Below are 20562 nucleotides of genomic sequence, written 5' to 3'. Positions count from 1 at the left end.
CTCAGACACTCACTAGCTGTGTGACCCTGGGCAAGTCATTTAACCCTGTTTTCATCAGTTTCCTCACCTGTAAAATGAGCGGAAGAAGGAAATAGCAAACCACTCCAGTGTCTTTGCCAAGGAAGCACCAAAATGAGCTCATGAATAGCTGTACTAAAAGGATTAAAACAATTGAACAACAACAGGTATATCAAAAACTGAGTAAACCAGTGTGATGAAGAGATTTCAGGTGATCAGATAATCCTGGGTGAAGCATGATGTTTTATAGAGAGATACCATTTTAATTCATTCTTCTAGTGATACTAGATAGCTATGAATGATGGAACACACCAATCTAAGGATTCATAGAATACCAAGAAGAGAATATTGTGGATTTATAAAATACCATGGATTCATAGAATACTAATCATGGACTAATCCAATACAACTTTAACTCTTCTAAGAGTTAAAATCATGGGTCATCCAAAGGTGGATGAGCTGTAATACATCATCAGTGAAGAAATGTGCAGGGAAAGTGATAAAAGAAGAGATGGAGGACCAGGAAAAAGCTGGGCTGATCCTGGGCAAATGTAATAGACTAATGATGGACAAATCACATGCTCCCCTCATTTCTTCAGAATGTCAAGAGATCTAGAGGAAGGTCCCCAGAATGTTGGGTAGGGGTGGTTGGTCCCCTAGCACTGACCCCAATCCATGGAAAACTTATAAGAGGGCATCAAAAAGAAGTCTCACTGATGGACAGAAAGAAATGCATGAGCTATTGTGATCAGCACTGATAGAGGGAGTACCCTCATTGATAAGGTATGGAAGAAAAATAAATAAATGAAAAAGCATTTTTCATGCTGACTATGTGTCTATAGCACTATGTAATGCAATGAGGATCCAAATACAAAAACTTAATTCTGATGGGGATGGGGTGTGATCTCTAAAAGGAAAGCACCATGTCTTTGAAAACAACCCAGTCCCTGAATTTTCTCTTATATTTCAGTAGCCCAGATCACTGGTACATAGGCCCAAGGCATCTGGCTCACCCCAGCCCACCTTGATTACTTAATTAGCTTGCTTGACACTCCTTAATCCCATCTAGACTCCTTTCCGGTTACCTCAAGACCACCCCAGGTTATTTGCCTCTCCTAGATCCCATCCAGATTTTCTCAGTCTTTATAAAAAAAAAATCAGTCCCATCCTCATCAAATGTGCAGATTCCTTAAGAACCTGGCTGACTTCTGGAAGGTTTGAGTGGCTGAATTTTTCTGAGGCCGACCCTTGCATTTCAGGGTTCCTACCACACCTAAACCACAATTACAATAGGAAGAGCTAATGCATACATATAGGGTAGTAAGGACCAGAGGCCCTTTGGTCAAAGTAATCATAGGGATGGTAAGTCATAAGGCAGGCAATTACCATACCGTGTTTAAAATCATGATGCTATTTCTTCTTTTTCAAATCCCCCTTACTTGTAGTGACCTTCCCCTGTTGATTATCTCTAAATTTTCTTATCTGTAGCTTGTTTGTACACAGCTGTTTGTTTATTGTCTCCCCAATTAGATTCTGAGCTCCTTCAAAGCAAAGACTGTCTTTTTTTACCTTTTTTTGTATACCTAGCACTTAGCATGGAGTATTGCTATTGTAAAGTCATTTCCAGTTGTGTTTGAGTCTTCATGACCCTATTTGGGGTTTTCTTGGAAAAGATCCTGGAGTGATTTGCCATTTCTTTCTCCAGCTCATTTTACAGATGAGGAAACTGAGGCAAACAGGGTAACATGACTTGCCCAGGGTCAGACAGCTTTAAGCATCTGAGGCCAGATTTGAACTCAAGAAGATGAGTCTTCCTAACTCTAGGACCTACACTCTATCTCCTAGTCAGCCATCTAGCTGCCCAGTACTTAATAGGTACTTAATAAATGTTTTTTGACTGACTATTGATTTGATTACTGAGTCAAAGATAAAACTTGGAGTGGGGATGGGTGGAGAAAGAGGGTGTACTCCCCATGCTGAAGGGCATATAGCAGAATGACCAAGGTGGATGGATGATTGAGCAGCCAAATGGAACATGGAGTGAAGTGGGGTCTGGATGCCAACTAGATGTGAAAGGCTAAGTGAGTTTCTATTTACTAGAACACCCTGATCTTTACAACATATACCCTGAGGAGTCCAAGATCCTGGTATACAACATTTTCCCTTGATTAACACTAAGGGAATGAGTTGCTTGGAAAGTCTTTACAAAATTGATGGAGTACAGGCTAATGGCTGGACTCACCTTTGACCATAAAGAAACTTCTACAAAGTAAAGACTTTTTCCACAGTCCAGCATAAATTCAGAACTAGCTTGTGTTTACTAAGAACAAGTACCTTTCTGTATCATGGACTCCTTTGTCTATCTGGTGAAACTTATGGATCCCTTCTCAGAACATTTTTAACTATGTAATATAAAATGGGGACTGCTAGGTGGCCTAGTCAGGAAGGCTCATTTTCCTGAATTCAAATCTGGCCTCAGACACTTAGTAGCTGTGTGACCTTGGATAACTCACTTAACCCTGTTTGTCTCAGTTTCCTCATCTATTCAATGAGCTTGAGAAGGAAACAGCAAACCACTCCAGTATATTTTCCAGGAAATCCAAAATGGGGTCATTAAGGAGTGAACACAACTGAAATGACCAGACGACAAGACAAAATACACAAGACTAACTAGGAAACATTCTATTCAACTATAGCTATCAAATATATCTATGTTTTTTAAATTTCACAGATTCCAACTTAAGAGTCCTCACCCTAAAAGATCTCAATCAAGGGGCAGTATGATTTATAAGAAAGAATTCTATATTTGGAATCAGAGGACCTGAGTTCAAATTCTGACATTACTTTCAACTGAATTCAACAAGTATGAGAAAGTGAAGTAAATGAGAATGAAACAAGAAGAGGAGGTTGGGTCCAAAGAATGAAAGGCTTTGAGTGCCAAGCTAAGGCTAATACAGCCTGAGACAGGACCTACATTTTCCTCATTTTTAGATCAGTTTGTCAAATGTTTCTACTTGTCTAAAAGATACATTCCTGCCTTACTGCTCATCTTTAGGGAATCTTATTCCTTAAAATTAGGATTCCTATAAATCAACAGGCATTTATCAAGTACCTACTATATTCCAGACACTGTGTTGGGTGCTAGAGATACAAGAACAAAGAACAAAACAATCCCAATTCTCAGGGAGTTTCCAGTCTAGTGAGGGAGATGACAAGTACATTCCTAATGATACTGAGCAGGAATTCATAGATAGTTCAGGTTCTTTTAAAAGAATTATTTGAAATAATATAGTAAATAAGAAATTGGTTTATCTTAAAATTCATAAACTACACAGGTAGATTAACTGCATGTTTTAACTAAGTTTCAATAATAATGGTACAAATGAACTTGTGTGTTATTTACCTTTCCAATTCAGTGGAATAGGAATATTCTATTGCTTTGTTTTGCTTAGACCATTAAAATGCTGACAACCATTGACTAACAGAAGGGAGCAAGAGTCCAAATAATACAGCCTTAGTTTGATGAGAGAGAGGGAGGGAAGAAAATCGTGTGTGTATGTGTGTGTGTGTGTGTGTGTGTGTGTGTGTGTGTGTGAGTGAGTGAGAGAGAGAGAGAGAGAGAGAGAGAGAGAGAGAGAGAGAGAGAGAGAGAGAGAGAGGGAGGGAGGGAGGGAGACACAGAGAAGACTAATAGTCTTATCAAATTATTAGAAATTAATCTGTCTCTGAGAAATAAAGTAGTATCAGGGAAAGGGACTAGGAATCAGTAGGCCTCAGTTTAAGTTCCTGCTTTGCTACTTGGGACCTATGTGACCTTGTATAAGTCACTTCTTTGGGTCTCAGTTTCTACATCTATAAAATGAAATAGCTTGTACTGGATGCCTAATTAAGATTCCTTCTAGATCAAGGAGCCTGTAATCCTATCTTTTCATGAGGAATGTAGATCCCAGACTGACAGGAAGTGGATTCTTGCCTTCATGTTCTGTTTCCCTTTTCTCTCCCTCCCTCCACACTTTCCTTCCCTCCCTCCTTCCTTCCTTCCTTTCCTCCTTCCTTCCTTCCCTCCTTCCTTCCTTCCTTTCCTCTTTCCTTCTCTCCTTCCTTCCTGCCTTCCTTCCTCCCTTCTAAAAAAGGAACTGGCTAAGGAAGCCCCAGTCTTTATAAATAGTCATGGTGGACTCTGCCTAATGCAATGCTACACATGAACTTTGGAACTTTAAGCAATATTCAACGATAACTTTTCCCCATTCCCCTTACTTCAAGGTAAAGAAAAAGCCTTTTGGTTGGCTTCTGAGCCAGACCTGAGCATGTATTCAAAGAGAGCATAACACACCAAAGTGTTTTCTTTCCTTTGTCAGCGATGAATAAAGAGAAGGAGCTGCTTGGTACCTTTGGGGTATGAGAGATGCCTTAAGGCCTCTTTCACTCAGTGGTGCCATGAAACCATGACAGTATGGCCCTGTTGTAACTTCTATCTCTTATGTTTATTTTGTATTCTTAGGTGGAGTATTAAAGATCACTTTGGTCTGAGCTTCAAAAGTCAGAAGAGAGACCTGCCAGTGGTACAGGAACTGAAGCCATGCCAGAGATTGTTGGCAGCCTAGCCTAGGGAGAAGTGAGATCCCAAACAACCTCCATAACCCAAAGTTACAGATCACAAGCATCTGGGATAGGGGGTTTTACAGCAAGGATGTGACCAGTCAAGTAACCAAGCTACACTTGGAAATGAACTTAATGTATCAAATACTTGGAAGCAAGCACTTTAAGCTTGAACTTGCTCTTCCCCTGTACTGATGTGGTAGAAAGTAGAGAGTGTGCCCAATTTAAGGGAAATGTGTTTGCTATTCTCCTCAGTTAACATACCTTTGCAAAAGCTAATTGATATTAATCAGTTAAATGACATTGGGGCATCAATCACTGGGTTCATCACACACCAGAATGGGGACTCAAGCCAGTGGCATTAGAAAGACAACCTAAGCCCTCAGAGACACCCCTATAACTCTGAAGGGGGAATGTACCTGACCAGATTTCTGGGAACCTAATTTAACAGTGAAAGTGGGAGTTGGTACAAGGACCTCCAGAGACTATGTCGATGCCCTCTGGGTAATCCAGCCAAGCATCATGGAGTTTGGATTAAGGATGCCCAGAGCTTATGTTGGCTACATTCTTCCTTTCTTGTGTTCTTCCCTTTCTACTCCCTTGTTTTCCTTTCCTTTCCTTCTTTCTATACATGTAGTTTTCTTGTTCGCTGAATCTTTACATCCAGATTCTCAGCTGGAACTGTGTGAGTTATATTCACAATTCCAAAGGTATCTGGTTTCAGGTGTAGCCATGTCCCAATTCCTGAAATCAGACTTGGGCCCAGAGAGACCCCACATCTCTACTCCTAGTGAATGATTGCTAAGGGGTGAACATCTGGAATTTATAGGAATGAAGAAGTCTTCTTTAAATGAGTCCTGCTAGATCAAGGCTCTGTTGCATTCTTCCAGGACCATAAAACACGTGAACATGGTTATATCACATCTTTCAGCTGGTTTGTATAATAGGTGATTTTTGTCCCAGAAGATTTCTTTAGGTAATAAAGTAGGTAATTGCCCTTTTTTGAGGGGTGTTCCTGAACACAATACATCTAGGGCAGACCACCCTTGGCTTTTGCTGCCCTTTTACTGGAACTGTTTTTCTGCTGAGCTATGTAAATCCTTCCATCATACAACAGCTTTACACTTTGAGGAAGAATAAAATGCTTTACATGTTTTTGAGTGCCCCAGGTCTCTGTGTGGCTCCCAGAGGCCAACCTGAAGGGACAAGTCAATATAAGTACCTCCCACTTCCATAATGACTTTCATGTGGAAGGAAATTATAGTGTGGGACTTTCAGAGTGGGGTGACTTCAAACCTGGTTTTGGTACATTGGGGCACTGAGCCCCACCCCTAGCTAACTTTGAAATTTGTCAGTGTAGAAATGAAGGGTTTTGTCACATATACACACACACAAACACCTATATGTGTGTATATTTACACACACACGTGTGTGTGTGTGTGTGTGTTTGTAAAACATAAAATTCTACCAAAGTCACCAATACAAGACTTAAAACTGTGGAAGGCAGCTACTGAAAATATCCCACCAGATATTCTATTAGTTACACATGCCTTTTGATAATCCACTCCCCTATCCCCTGAGAATAGTACCTGGATTTAGGGCAAGAGACCTGGATTCAAATCCAAGATATGTTATTTATTGCCTATGTGACCTTGGACAAGTCACTTAACTTTTTTGCATCTCAGTTTCTTAATTTGAAAAAAAAAAGTGGTGAAGGAAGAAGAGGATTCAGCCATCTAATCCCAGCTCTAATAGTAATTATTTTAGGACCTTGGGCAAATAAATCACTTCAGTTGTTTCTTCCTTTAGAATGTGAGCTCTTTTAGAAGAGAAACAGTTTTAGCCTTCCTCTATATCCCTAGTACTTAGCACAGTGCCTAGCACATCGATACTTATTGATGGACGATTTAACCTCCTTGAGCCTCACTTTCTCCATCTGTAAAATAAGAGAGTTAAATGCTTGAGCTACAGATTAAAAACATTTTAATGTATTATATGTAAAACAAATTACCTCCCCCCCACCAAATGAAAAGACAGAAGGCACATTAAGTTAAAAATTTTCAAGTAATGGGGCAGGAAAATTAAGTAATTCATTGTATTTGGGGGGGGGAGGGGAATCACAGCTTCTTCTTACAGCTCTAGATATATGATCCCATGATTTTCTCTGGGCCTCAGTTTCCCCTTAGGAAGTCTTTTTTAGCTCCTAATCTTGTGATTCTGAGCCCTCATTCCCTGTGAATATTGGAAGTTGATTTGTTAGGGTCTAGTAGTGAATTTAAGCTTCCTTTGCCTGATTTGATTCTCCCTTTTGGAACAGCACCTGGCCTATCGTCAGTGTTTTGTAAACATTTTATCAAGTCAAATTCCAAGGAGTGAGTAGCTTAGAAAAAGCCCAGTGTTAGATGAGCTGACCCAGATAGCCTCTCAGGAGAAAACAGTCTCCCTCAGCTTCTAGCCCCTAGGTTGTTTCAAAGTTTCCTATAGGTCAATACAACTGCCTCTAAGGACTCTTCCCCCTTGAGAACCATGGAATATGTTTAACAAGCCTGGCGCCTTGTTGCAGGGGTTGCCAATCCAGGATGTGGTCTTTCTACCTGGATGGGAACCCAAGCTGGGGAGAAGTATGCCAGGGGGCTTGGCAACTATCTACTTCGAATGGGGTCCAAATCTGAAGTCACCACTTTCCTCGCAAAGAATACAGAGAGGAGAAGCCAGGGAACAATTGATGAAAGGACCTAGGAAGCTGGTTCAGCTAGTCAACACTAGCCAAGAAAAGAAAGAAGGAAAAAAAAAATCAAGGAGCAGCCAACAGAAAGAGGCCAAAGAAATAGCCAGCAAGGAGAGAACTTGATCACAGTGACTCAAAACTAATCCATCAAGTATCTATTAATCACCTACTGTGTACAATCACCATGCTAGGGATTGGAAATATAAAGTAGAGAGTGAAACAGCCCCAAGCTTAGTCACCTTGAACTCATGGGAAGGTCAATGAAAACCAATGTGTATGTCAGAAGCTCTCCATCCTGGTCCATGGAAAAATTGTCTTAAAAGGTACTATAAGTGATTACTGAAGCACCCAAAGCAATAATGTCACAGAACTCAGAGGTTACAGAGCTTTTGTCAGAAGGGGCCAGATTGAGGGGTGACAAGAAGTTGAAGAGCTATAATAGCCCAAGAACCAGGGTCTGGACAGGCTCACTCTGCCTACAAAGTTCTTGCTGAAATGAGATGAGTAAGTTACCTGTGTGAGATCATTTTACTGTAATTTCCAGCCCTTGAGGAGGGTTTTTGTTTGTTTGTTTGGGTTAATTGTTTTTTCTTTTCTTTAGTTTTCTGACAGGAAGCATGATACAGTAGCTAAAAGACTAGTTTTGAAGTCTGGAAGAACTGATCTTGATACATTCTAGCTATGTAACTCTGGAAAAGTTATCTTAGATCTCATTGCCCTAGGTGGAAAGCCACAATATTAACAATAGTACTAGAAATTAAGTAGATACCCATCAAACTGAGAAGAGCTAAACGCATCATTACATACTGATGGAATATTATTTTAACTATATGAAATGATAAATATGAGGAATTCCAAGAAACCTGAAAATTGCTTGAACTCATGCACAATGAAATAAGCAAACATAGTGAAACAATATACACAAAGACTACAATAATGTAAATTTAAAAAAAACAGTAAGAATATAATAATCAACCTTGACCCTATAGAAGAAATGATAAAAGGTATCCTCTGTTCTTTAGAGAAGTAGAAAACCATGGATGTGGAATGTTTCAGATGCCATTGGATTTGGTCAATGAGTTCATTTTATTGCTTAATTGACTTTTGTTTAAAGGAGTGGGGGGGAGTTGGCTTGTTTGTTTCTTATGAAGACTCACTGAGTGTAGAGTGGTAGGCAACAAATTATATAAAATTGAAGTGTGTGACTTTTTGTGATAGAACTTGAAACAGAGTAAATGCTGACCAAATGGAGAATGGCTAAATATATTGGAGTACCTGAAGGTAAAAAATAATATTATTGTACTGTAGGAAATGCCAAATGTGAGAAAACACAAAGAAGCATGGAAAGATGATATGACCTAATGCAAAGTGAGGTAGAGACAGGAAAATGATATATCCAATGAGTGCAATAATGGAAATGGAAAGACCAATGACCTCAAAACAATCTAAAAAGGAATGTTATGAAGTTATAAAGATTTGGGACCATTCTTGGCCCCAAAGATGAAATATAAGAAGACATTTCTCCCCACTCCTTTCCAGACATCAGATAATGCATACAATGTCAGATTTTTTAAAATGTATTATTGATTTTGCTGAATTACATTTTCCTGTCTTCCCCTTTTCTTGTTTTTTTTTTTCTTTAAAAAAAAGTTCTTGGGGCGGCCAGGTAGCACAGCGAGTAAGAGCACCGGCTCCAGTGTTGAGAAGACCTGGAGATCGAATCCCGGGCTCAGACACTTAGCACCCACCCAGAAACACCTGGCCGTGTAACCTTGAGCAAGTTACTTAACCCCAATTGCTTAGGGGCACCCAGGTGGCTCAGCGAGTAAGAGCATCGGCGCCAGTGTCGGGATGACCTGGATCAAATCCGGGCTCAGATACTCAGCACCACACCCAGAAATAATAACTGGCTGTGTAACCTTGAGCAAGTTACTTAACCCCAATTGCTTTAAAAACAAAAAAAGTTCTTTTTTTTTTTTATAAGGGCTGGTTCTCAAGTGTTACAAGAGAATTTTGGGTGATGCAAAAAATAATATTAATTAAAATAATTCTAGAAACTGGAGAAAGGCATGAATACATTTTTAAAATGTATCACGTCCTTATCCCTTAGTTCTCTGTCCTTCATGAAATAAGGTCTCCTCTACTTTGTATTTCCTTATCTATGCACAGATTGTATTTTCCTAAAGAATTTGTTTTTCCTCTTTGCCATGGATTTATGAACAGAATTAAGAAGGAATCTAAAGGAAAGAGAAACATTTTGGAATCTGAAGAGTTCCCAGTGATTGGTTGACAATCCTTTGAAAACATGAAGGCCTTATAGAAAAGGTTATTCTTATTACTAACCATATAATAATGCTTTCCCCATTCTACATAGGAATTTCATGGCAGGGACATAGCAAGGAGCATAGTGGAATAAGTCTCAAGGTCAGGGGGACCTGGAGTTGAAGCCCAGCCTCTGACACATTTTAGCTGTATTTATCCAAGTCACTTAAGCTCTCTGGTTCTCCCCATCCCCACCCCCCAACTCTTTAAGCCTACAAGTTTGCAAAGAGGTATCAATCTGTGCTGGTGGCTTAAGTTTCTACCTCTACCTTCAAGGAATCCAAGAAAATCTCTAAGATTCTAAGTTATAGAGTCATTATAGAACCATCGAAGTAAATCTAGAAGAATCCTCAAAGGTCATCTAGCCCAATGTTCTCATTTACAGAAGGGAAACTGAGGCCTGCAGAGGTAAAGTAGATTTCCTAAGATCACAAAGGTAGTTAGCAGGTACGCGGCTCCTGCTGAGTGTGTTGTACTGTTAGTTTTCTAGAACCAAAAGTGATCACTGAATTTAACCTATGAAATCTGCTAAGGAGATTAAATGACATCATGGTTATGGAAAACATAAAGCCACCAGAGAGGCAGCCAAGAAATATAATAGTGGAGAAGGCGAGGCAGAGTTCATGGAGCAGGGAGGGGAGGTATGAATGGTGGGGTGAGTCAGCTCAAAGGCAGGTCTAGGCAGAGGTCAGGTGGCCCAGCTGCCTGGACAGGAACACTGGATGACAGAGAATTAACTAACAGGCATCCCTGGGATACCCCTTTCCTTCAGCTTTCAAAGTTGCTACTTGTCAAAGTGATTTTCTTTAAGAGCAGAGCAGATCTTGTGTCTCTCTCCTCTATTCAATTTACTACAGCAGTTTCCTATACCTCTGGAATAAAATATAAACTTCTCTGCTTAGCTATTAAATCTTTCAACTAATATACATTTGCATGCATTATATATATATGTGTGTGTATACATATATATTCATATATACACGTATATATACATGCATGCATATATATACCCACCTATCCACATACATATAAACACACATATATATTTATACATATGCCCCAAACCAGTCTACACACATACATGTACACATATTGATATATATATACTTGTATATACATATACCTGCATATGTTATACATATACACATGAGGGTTACATAGTGTAATTCTCCTTCCCACACACTTCTGCTTTATAAAATCCCTTTCTTACTTTAAGACTCAGCCTAAGATCCCCTTCTCCATGAAGACTTGCCTAATTCCCTCGACTCCCAGCTCCCTCCCTCTCTAAATGACCTGTGTGCGCTATGTATATACTCATGTATGCTCTTGTCTACCCTCCCTTGTAATGTAAGCTCTCTGAGGGCAAAGGATTCATTTATTTTTACCTTTGAATCCCAAATACCTAGCACATTGTAGGTATGACTTTTGAGTGATTGATTAAAGGTGTACCCTCCAGGTTGGGAAAAATTCTTAGAAATGCCCATAGCATTATTAGCTTTGGATATGTGTAGAGAGATTCAGCAAATAAATATGGCAGGATTATAGCACACTATAGTACACTCAGTCAAGGAGACTTGAGTTCCAATCCTGCCCTTAGACACTTACTCGCTGGACAAGTTACTTAACCTCTCTCTGCTTCAGTTTCCTCACCTATAAAATTCAGACAATAATAGCACCTACTGCCAAGGTTGTTGTTAGAATCAAGTGAGATAATATCTATAAAGTGATTTGGAAACCTTATAGGGCTATATAAAGGACAACTTGCAATTAGGCTTTTATTATCCTGTAGATATGAAGCCATTGGCTTATCAATCTGTAGTTATTTCTATCTGTTTCTATTGCCCAGACTTGTGATTTCATGTGTAGAGAGAGCTCCTGGTGAGGAAACAGCTTGTAGACAATATAGATTTGTAACATTACACCTTAGAAAGCTACGTAGGTAACTGAAAAGTTAAGGGATTTGCTCAGGGTAACACAGCTAGTATGTATTCAATCAATATAACAACAACAACAACAAAATTTCTTAAGCATCTAATATTTTCCAGGCAACATTTAAGCATGGGGATACAAATACAAATAAAAACAAAGACAGTCCCTGCCCTCCAAAAGCTTACAATCTAATAGGAGAAGATAATACCCAAATGGATGCTGAAAAAAGTGGGGTGTGGAATAGAATGAAGGGAGGGGAACTGAACAGGATCTGAACCTGGGTATCTCTGCAGCCACTATAGAATAGTGCCTCTTTTTTACAAGTATTATTATAAATAACACTTAATATATTAATAAGTATCTGGGGCTGCATTTGAACTCTGGTCTTCCTGACTTTGGGCTCAATGTGTTACCAGCTGCACCTAGAAAGGGCCAGAGATGCCTCCTTGTCAGACTCCATTTTTAAGAGGAGGAAACTGAGGCACAGAGAGGAGATATGACTTAGACAAGATCAAATAAGTAGTAAGTGGCAAAGGATTTGAACACACACACATACATACACACACTCACGTATACATACACATACACACACTCACAGATACACACATACACACACTCACACACATACACACATAGCCATGGGAATTTTATACAGACAACTCTGATACTTGGGAGTAAGAATAAATGAGCCTTAATGGGAATACTTTTGTGTATACCTCACTTCAATCATCCAAAGATCCCAGGGGATTTCTTCTCTATTAAGCCCTTCCTGATCCCTTCCTTCCCCCATCCCTGCTTCCACCCCATTTATTCCTTTCCCAAGTTACTTCATGTTGTGCATACTTAACAGAAAGAGCACTGGGGGCATAGGAGGCGGCCACCAAGCCACTCAATTGCCTGGTTGTTGGATTAGATGACTTCAGAGGTGCCTTCAAACTCCAGATTTATGATCATATGAAGGATTTATATGATCAGTTAGTCAGTCAACAAGCATTTATTAAGGGCCTACTATGTGCCTGGAACTATTTGTTGTTATTCAGTCATTTTTCAGTCATGTCTGCCTCCTTGTAACTCCATTTGGGGTTGTCTTGGCAAAGAGCTTGAGTGGTTTGCCCTCTCCAGCTCATTTTACAGATGAGGAAACTGAGGTAAACAGGGTTAAGTGACTTGCCCAGAGTCACACAGGCAGTGTTTGAGGTTGGATTTGAACTCAGGTCTTTCTGACTCCAGGCCCAGTACTCTAATCCACTGAGTACACAGATGCCCTAAATTTTACTTAATAAGCATGTTCCTTTTCACTACCATGGCACAGTTGAATGGAAACCATAGACATACATACAATATAGTACAACACATACTATATTATACATATACTTTATTTATATTTATACATTTATCTCCAAAGTTAAATTTGAGGGTAGGAACTTTCAGCTTCCTCTTCTGAGGTCTTAAGTTCACATTCATACAAGAGCCCTAGGCTTTGGGTCCATGAATTAGAGTTTTGGCTTTGTTGTTTACTGGCCTGGTTTCCAAAGGACAAATTAATTGGCCTCTCTGTGCCTCAATCTCCTCATCTACAAACTGGGAATAATGGAAAGAGAGTGGAGTAAGGGATGGAGCATTGGGCCTAAAGTCAGAAAGATCCCAATTCAAATCCCACTTCACATACTTGCTAGCTATATGATCCCAGGTAACTCAGTTAATCCTCTTTATTTCATTCTCTTCATTTGTAAAAAATAAGGGGGTTAGCCCCGATAGCCTCTATGCTTTGTCTCTTCCACTTCTAAATTTATGATACTATCATTTTAAGCAGGGGTTCTTAACTTTTTTTATGCCAAAGACCCATCTGGTAGTTAGTCTAATGATGCCTATGGATCCATTCTCAGAATGATGTTTTTCAAAGCAGAAAATAAAATACATAGCGTTACAAAGGAAAGCAATTTTGCATAGAAACAAATATGTATTTTTCCCCATCTAAGTTAACAGACCCTTTGAAATGTATTCACAGAGCAATATACCAATATAAGGTGTTTTTGTTACTACTGCTTTCCCCCCAATGGCCAGTAAGGAACCTTACGAAGTTAAACTCTGATTCTCTTTTGTTTTGTTTATTAAATGACCCCTATCAGCGGCTATAGTCCCTTGGAAAGTTAGGGGAATGGAGAGGTATTTTTTGAGCCACACACTAGAGGGCACCCACATTTTTCCATTCCTGTAAAAGGAGCCCATAAATAGGAACAACTGTGAGTTTCGGAGGAGATGCATTCATTCCATCGTGTCCATTTAAATTGGGCCAGTGGAGAGAAACCATTAGATTCCCACCATTGGCTCCCTTCCTTTGCCCAAGCAGCACCCTCCTTCCCCATGGTTTCTCTTGCCCTCTTCCATCAACATTCCATCTGCTCTCAGAACAGCACACTGGGTCACAAACTCAGGAAGGTTTTCATCCCTTTGCATTCAGAAAGCATCCTTTTTCCCCCTTTTGGCATTTCAGGAGCCATCAACATCCAAATAGAGGAATGGAAGAACAATTCTGACTGCTTTAAGGGTCTCTATTCCTGTCTTTTCTAGCTGTGGGGAGAAATACTGTTAGCCCAGCCTCCTACTTAGTTTCTTCACTCTCCTCCTCTTCTTCTTCATCCCAATTCACCCTACTCGGTGCTACCAGATTCAGCTTGGTAATGAGAGTGCTTATTTGTGTTGCTCCCTTGTTCAAATACTTTCTATAGCTCCCTCTGTCCCACTGAAAGAAAGTCCAAATCCCCCAGATTGGAAAATATTCCAAGCCTTCTGTAATCTGGTACCAACCTGCTTTTCCAATCTTAACTTGTAGTACTATCCTTTCTGTGTCCTATACTCCAGCCAAGCTGGAAAATTAGTGAATATGGTAAATGGGCAGAGCTAGACTTGGAGTCAGAAGGACCTGAGTTCAAATCCCACCTTGGATATTTACTAGTTGTGTGACTCTGTGCAAGCCACTTAACCCTTTTCTGTGCCTCGGATTCCTCATCTGTAAAGTAAGGTGTGGGGAAAGTGGGGCTGGATGGTCCTTTCCAGGTCAAGATTTATTCTGAGATGATTCCATGTTCTATGAATGTAGTCTTTTCATTCATGTATCCATTTGCATCTTATATTCTTTCTACTCATGACTTTCCCCATCTTCCCCGTCACCGTTGGAGGTTCAGTTAGAATTCTATCTCTTTCATAAAGACTAGACAAGATGAAAAGTGTCCAGAAGGGGCCAGCTAGGACATTGAATTCATCGTGGATAAGAATTGTCAGAGAAGTAGAGGATGTTTAGCCTGAAGAAGAGGAGAGAGGGAGATAGAGTGAAGATGGAGAAGAAAGGGGAAGGAGAGAGGGAGAGACAGACAGAGAGAGGCAAAAGTGGGGGAATAGGGGAGACTAGTGCAAATGTTGCTTGATCCATGTATTCTAAGGATTGCCATGTAGAAAAGGGATTATTCTTGTTTTTCTTGGGCCCAGCACACAGAACTAGGAGCAATGAGCAGAAAATATAGAAATGAGGCAATATATAAGCTGAGGGTATCTAAAAGCAGAATAAGCTGCCTTAGGTGTTAATGTCTAGGGTACTTCCAGCAAAGATGAAATGATCATCTTTGAAGTTTGTTGTAGAGAGGTATGGGTTGAACTTAATGGTCTCAAACATCTTTTCCAACTCTAAGATTATGGGATTCTAGGAGTTTCCTTATCCTAGCAACTAAATGGAATCTGCCTCTCTACTGAACTCCAATTACATTTCCTTTTTGGGATTAATTTTTGGCTACTGCCATAGTGATTTAGTTATTTTTGTATCTTGCTTAGTCCCCTTCCTTGATAGACTATAACCTCTCTGAGGGCAGAGACTTTTCCTTATTCATCAGTGTATCACATTCAATATCTAGCCCAATGTTTGCCATATTTGATGGTCAAAGGAGAAGCATGATGTTGTGGAAAGAACAATGGAATTAGAGTCAGAGGATGTTGGTTTAAATCACATCACAAAATTAGAACTGGAAGGGACTTTAAAGACTATCTAGTCTAACCTGATTTTACAGATCAGGAAACTGAGACCCAGATTTGGCCAAGATTACATGAAAAAGTAGCAGAGTCAGAATGCAAAATTTAGTGATTCTTCTCACACACACCCCTCTGGCCCCCTGCACCCTGCTGCCTTGACTGCTACCCACTTCCTATACTATCATGACTTCACTTTCCTGCTTTGTGCCTGGGGTTCTTCATCTCTAAAATGAAGTTGTGGTGGCTGTTTTTTAAAAATTAGATTTCTCTTTAAGGTCCTGATCCTACAAATATCCCAGAAATATAGAATTAGAGCTAGAAGAAATCATCAAGGGTATCGAGTACAATTCATTCATTTCACAGATGAGTGAACTGGTCCCCCATTGACTTGCCTAAAGCCCCTCATGCTGAAAATATCTTGGGATTGTAGATTTGCAGCTGGGGGGATCACAAAGGTCATTGACTCCAACCTCCTCATTTTATGGATGAGGAAACTGAGACCAGAAAAGTGAAGTGAGTTGCCTAGAGTCTTATATTCTGAGAAGATGGTTTGGAGCTTAACATATTGGCCCCTTCTTCCTCTTTGCATTGACCTGAATCCGCCTGCACTTTAAGGAGCAAACAAGCCTCTTCTTTTTAGAATGGTGTCTGAAGTCTTCTGAGGTTGCAGCCTTATGCCAATATACCAGGCAAGAAAAAAGTCTTTGGGGAAGAGTTATTTATATCCCACAGGCATTACAAATTCAAAAGGTGAAAACAGGAATTGGATGATCTCACCATGAGCGCATCCTTATAGCTATCTATTTTGGTGGTGCACAAATTCCCCAGTCTCACTGGGGGATTTTGCCATGTATCAAGCCCTATAATCATATGGGAATTTGAGAATGACCCCTTAGGTTCAGATTATACGGGGCTTTGTGACCTGAATTGAGACTTGTATCCACATTGGAATCTCCAGTTTCTAAAGGTAGCCTTTTATATTATTGGTGGTGATGCTGTTCTACATGAGTGTTGTTATTTTCCACAGGGGCACATTGCCATGTAAGTATCCAAATGTTGACGAGTAATCATATGACACATTTATTGCTTATGGTTTTTTCATTTTTTGTTCTTGGAATTTGCCAGGGAAAAAATGGACTTTTTTTTCCCAGTAGTTATTACACTGTGACATATTCATATCACCCTACACAGAAATGTGGACCATTTTCCAAATTGAAATATACAATAATCACTACAGGAAATTGCTTTCCCTATTGGAAACTGATCTCCAGCATCTGAATGTTTCTACCAGCAAAGCTGATGACAATTAGGGCTTGCTGTAATTTCAGTTTTATTTGATTCAAGGGGGCATAAATTAAAAGCCAATTATCCCTTGAGGTAATTGGGGCTATGGAATGGAGGGCCTTCTTGAGCTGGTGTGTCAGGACCCAAGGAGGCCAGCACTTTGATCAAGTAAGTGGGGCCTTCTGTCTTCCCAAACAACACTTATTAAATCGGTGGGGTAAGGTGATATGCTCACTGTGAATTCTGAGAGATCACAGCCGACTTGGTTACAGGCCTTCAAATAAGCTTTTGAGCTCTTTCAAACATCTTGGAAAGATTAAAATATGTGGAAATCACAATAGGGAACAGAGGGCAGGGTGTGCGTTCTGTAAGGGAGCTGAGCAACACACTGAAGGAGATTCGACTTTGCCCCTGACCTAGACATGGAGCACAAGATCACACTTTTTAGAGCTGGAAAGGACCTCAGTTATCATCTTGTACAAGCTGCCCATTTTGCAGATGAGGAAACTGAGACCCAGATTGGTTAAGCAACTTACCTGAGAGTGGCACATAGCAGAGCAGAGATTTGAACCCAAGTTCTCCAAACTCCAAGCACCCTTTGCTTTTCATTTGAGATCTAGCTTGAATTAGTATATTGAAATGGTTGACTAGAGAGATACCACATCAGCATCTTTGACTTTGTAGTTAAATATTTTGCCAAGAAGCACAGTAGGTGATCCAGAGAGAGTGACCCATTTCTGGAAAAAAAATATTCAATTGAGTTTCAGAGGAAAGTGACAGGAGGAAGTGTTGAATTGGGTATACAAAGACTATTTTTAATAGTTGAGTGACTTGCCCAGGGTCACACATCTAGTAAGTATCTGAGGGCAAATTTGAACTCACAAATTGGAATCTTCCTGACTCCAGTTTCTCTATGCACTATGGCTCCACCTAGCTGCCCAATATTTAGGATTAGATATGTCCAGAGAATGGAGAATGGTTTAGAGCTGGAAGGGACTTCAGAGGCCATCTAGACCAGTCTCCTCATTCTACCATTGAGGACACTGAAGCAGAGGGCAGTGAACAAGGTGACCCGGGATAGTAGGTGACATTGATGGCATTTGAGCCCAAGTCCCCTCTATGATGCCAGTGATACTTGTTGTATCCATAGAACAGGCTAGAAAATCTTGCTCTCTGATTTTAAAAAGCCCCTGTTCTTTTCCAGTCTTCCAGGCACTTTAGTATCACTTGATGTGGAGTTAAGACAGTTAGGGTTCAAATCCTTCCTCTGACTCTTATAAGCTGTATGACCTAAGGCAAATCACTTAACCTCTCTGAAATTCACTTTCACCATCTCTATTGTTGCTGTTCAGTCATGTTCAAGTCTTTGTGTCCCCATGGATAAAGTTTTCTTGGCAAAGATGCTGGAGTAGTGTGGCATTTTCTCCTCTAGTGTGTCCCCATTTTACACATGCAGAACTGAGGACAGTCAATGACTTGCCAGTATGTGTCAGAGCAGGACTCAAACCCAAGTCTACTTGACTCCAAGTTCAGCCTTCTATCCACTAGACAACATTGACTCTCCAGTCATTGCTAACACCCTGTAAAATGGAGAGCACAGCCCTGCACAAATAAGAAAGGCCTCCTCTATCTACACAGTCTTAAAGTTTTCAAAACACTTTCCTCATTACAAGCTTGTGAAGAAGGAAATGGAAGAATTCACATGCCCATTGCACAGATGGACAGGCTGAGGCTCAGAGACATAAGATGGTTTGCCCTTAGTCAGGAGACCAGAATATGTTAGAGGTGACACCTCTTAACCCTAATCCAATGTGCTCCTCCACAATGCAAACTGGTGAAGTCCCCTAATGTTAGACCCTCACCTTTCACAAGAGGAGTCTTTATGGAAAGTTGAAAAGAATATGATTTTTCTAAATAAAAATTGCATACTAAATGCATTATTGGGGAAGCTAGGTGGTGCAATGGGTAGAGTCCTGGGCCTGGAGTCAGGAAGACCGGAGCTCAGATATGGCCTCAGACATCAGTTGTGTAATCCTGGGCAAGTCACTTCACCCTGTTCACCTCTGTTTCCTCAACTGTAAAATGAACTGGAGAAGGAAATGGCAAATCACTCCAGTAGCTTTGCCAAGAAGACCCCAAATGGGATCTGAAAGAGTCAGACATGACTGAAAAATTACTGAACAACAACAAATGCACTGGGGAAATGTGGTATTAGAGGCAATCCTGGAGGCAAACTTTATGGTAATATGAAAAACCATTCCCCCTCCCATCATGATTTTTTGATAGAGCAGTTATAATTGTGAGGCAGTGTGGTGCAATGGATAGAGGGCCAGCCTTGAAGTCATGAACTACGTTTTTAAGACACTATTTTCCCCAGTTGTATCCCATTCTCCATGACCCCATTTGAAGTTATCTGAAGTGATTTGCCATTTCCTCCTCCAACTCATTTTACAAATGAGGAAACTGAGGCAAATAGGGTTAAGTGACTTTCCCAGGGTCACACAGCTAGTGTCTGAGGTCACATTTGAACTCAAGGAGATGAGGCTTTCTGGTTCCAAGCTCAGTGTTCTGTGCACTAAGGAGACCCCTAGCTGCCCTTAGAGTCACAAAGATTTGGATTGGAATCCTAACTCAAGACACTTAGTAGCTGAATGTTCCAGGGTAAGTTACAATTTCTCAGAACTCTCAAGAACTCCCCAACAGTAGTTTCTAATCTTTTTTGTATCATATACTGCTTTAGAAGGCTAGTGAAGCCTATGGATGCCTTCTCTGAATAATGTCTTTAAATGCAAATTAATAATAATAAAATACGAATGATTACAAAGGAAACCAATTGTATTGCATAATTATCCTTTTTTAAAAAAGATTCACAGACCTCAGGTTAAGAATCCCTATTGCACAACCATAGTTTACAGACCAAACCCCAATCTGTGCCCATAAAGGGAGTTTCCATAGCAGGAGTACCCCCCATCAATGGCATCATAGTTCATGGGATCATAAATTTAGAGCCAAGCAAGGACCTTTATTAAAGTCTCTCCAGCCCACCCACACACCCACCTTGTACAACTGAGAAAACTGAAGTCCAAGGACTTAAGTGATTTTCCTTTAGTGTGTCTGGTAGGATCCGAACCCAGGGCCTCTGACTCCGGGGGGGAAAGCTAGGTGGGGCAGTAGATAAGAGTACTGGGTCTGGTCTCAGGAAGACACATCTTCCTGAGTTCAAATCTGGCTTCAGACACTTACTAGCTGTGTGAGCCTGAGTAAATCACTTAACCCTGTTTGCCTCAGTTTCCTCATCTGTAAAATGAACTGGAGAAGGAAATGGCAAACCTTTCCAGTATCTTTGCCAAGAAAACCCCAGAGGGGGTCACAAAGAGTTGGACAAGACCAAATCAGCTCAACAATAACAGCCTCTAACTCCAGAACTAGTGTGTTTTCCACTGCAACACACTACCTCCTATTAGGAAAATGGGCTGTGCCCATATTGCACTATTCAATGAGAGCTGGTCCTTTCCCCAAAACCTGACATGGAAGAGCTGTCACTCCTTCCATCCAGAATCATTTTGTCACACAGGATTACAGATTTCAATCTGCAAGGAACCTTATAGGCTACTTCACACACACACACACACACACACACACACACACACACACACACACAC

This window comes from Petaurus breviceps, unplaced genomic scaffold, assembly GCF_028583685.1.
Source record: "Petaurus breviceps papuanus isolate PSGF00001 unplaced genomic scaffold, PetGlider_PUasm1.0 225, whole genome shotgun sequence".
In the NCBI taxonomy this organism is placed as follows: Eukaryota; Metazoa; Chordata; class Mammalia; order Diprotodontia; family Petauridae; genus Petaurus; species Petaurus breviceps.
The sequence above is the reverse complement of the archived record's forward strand: the minus strand, read 5'-3'. Positions refer to the sequence as shown.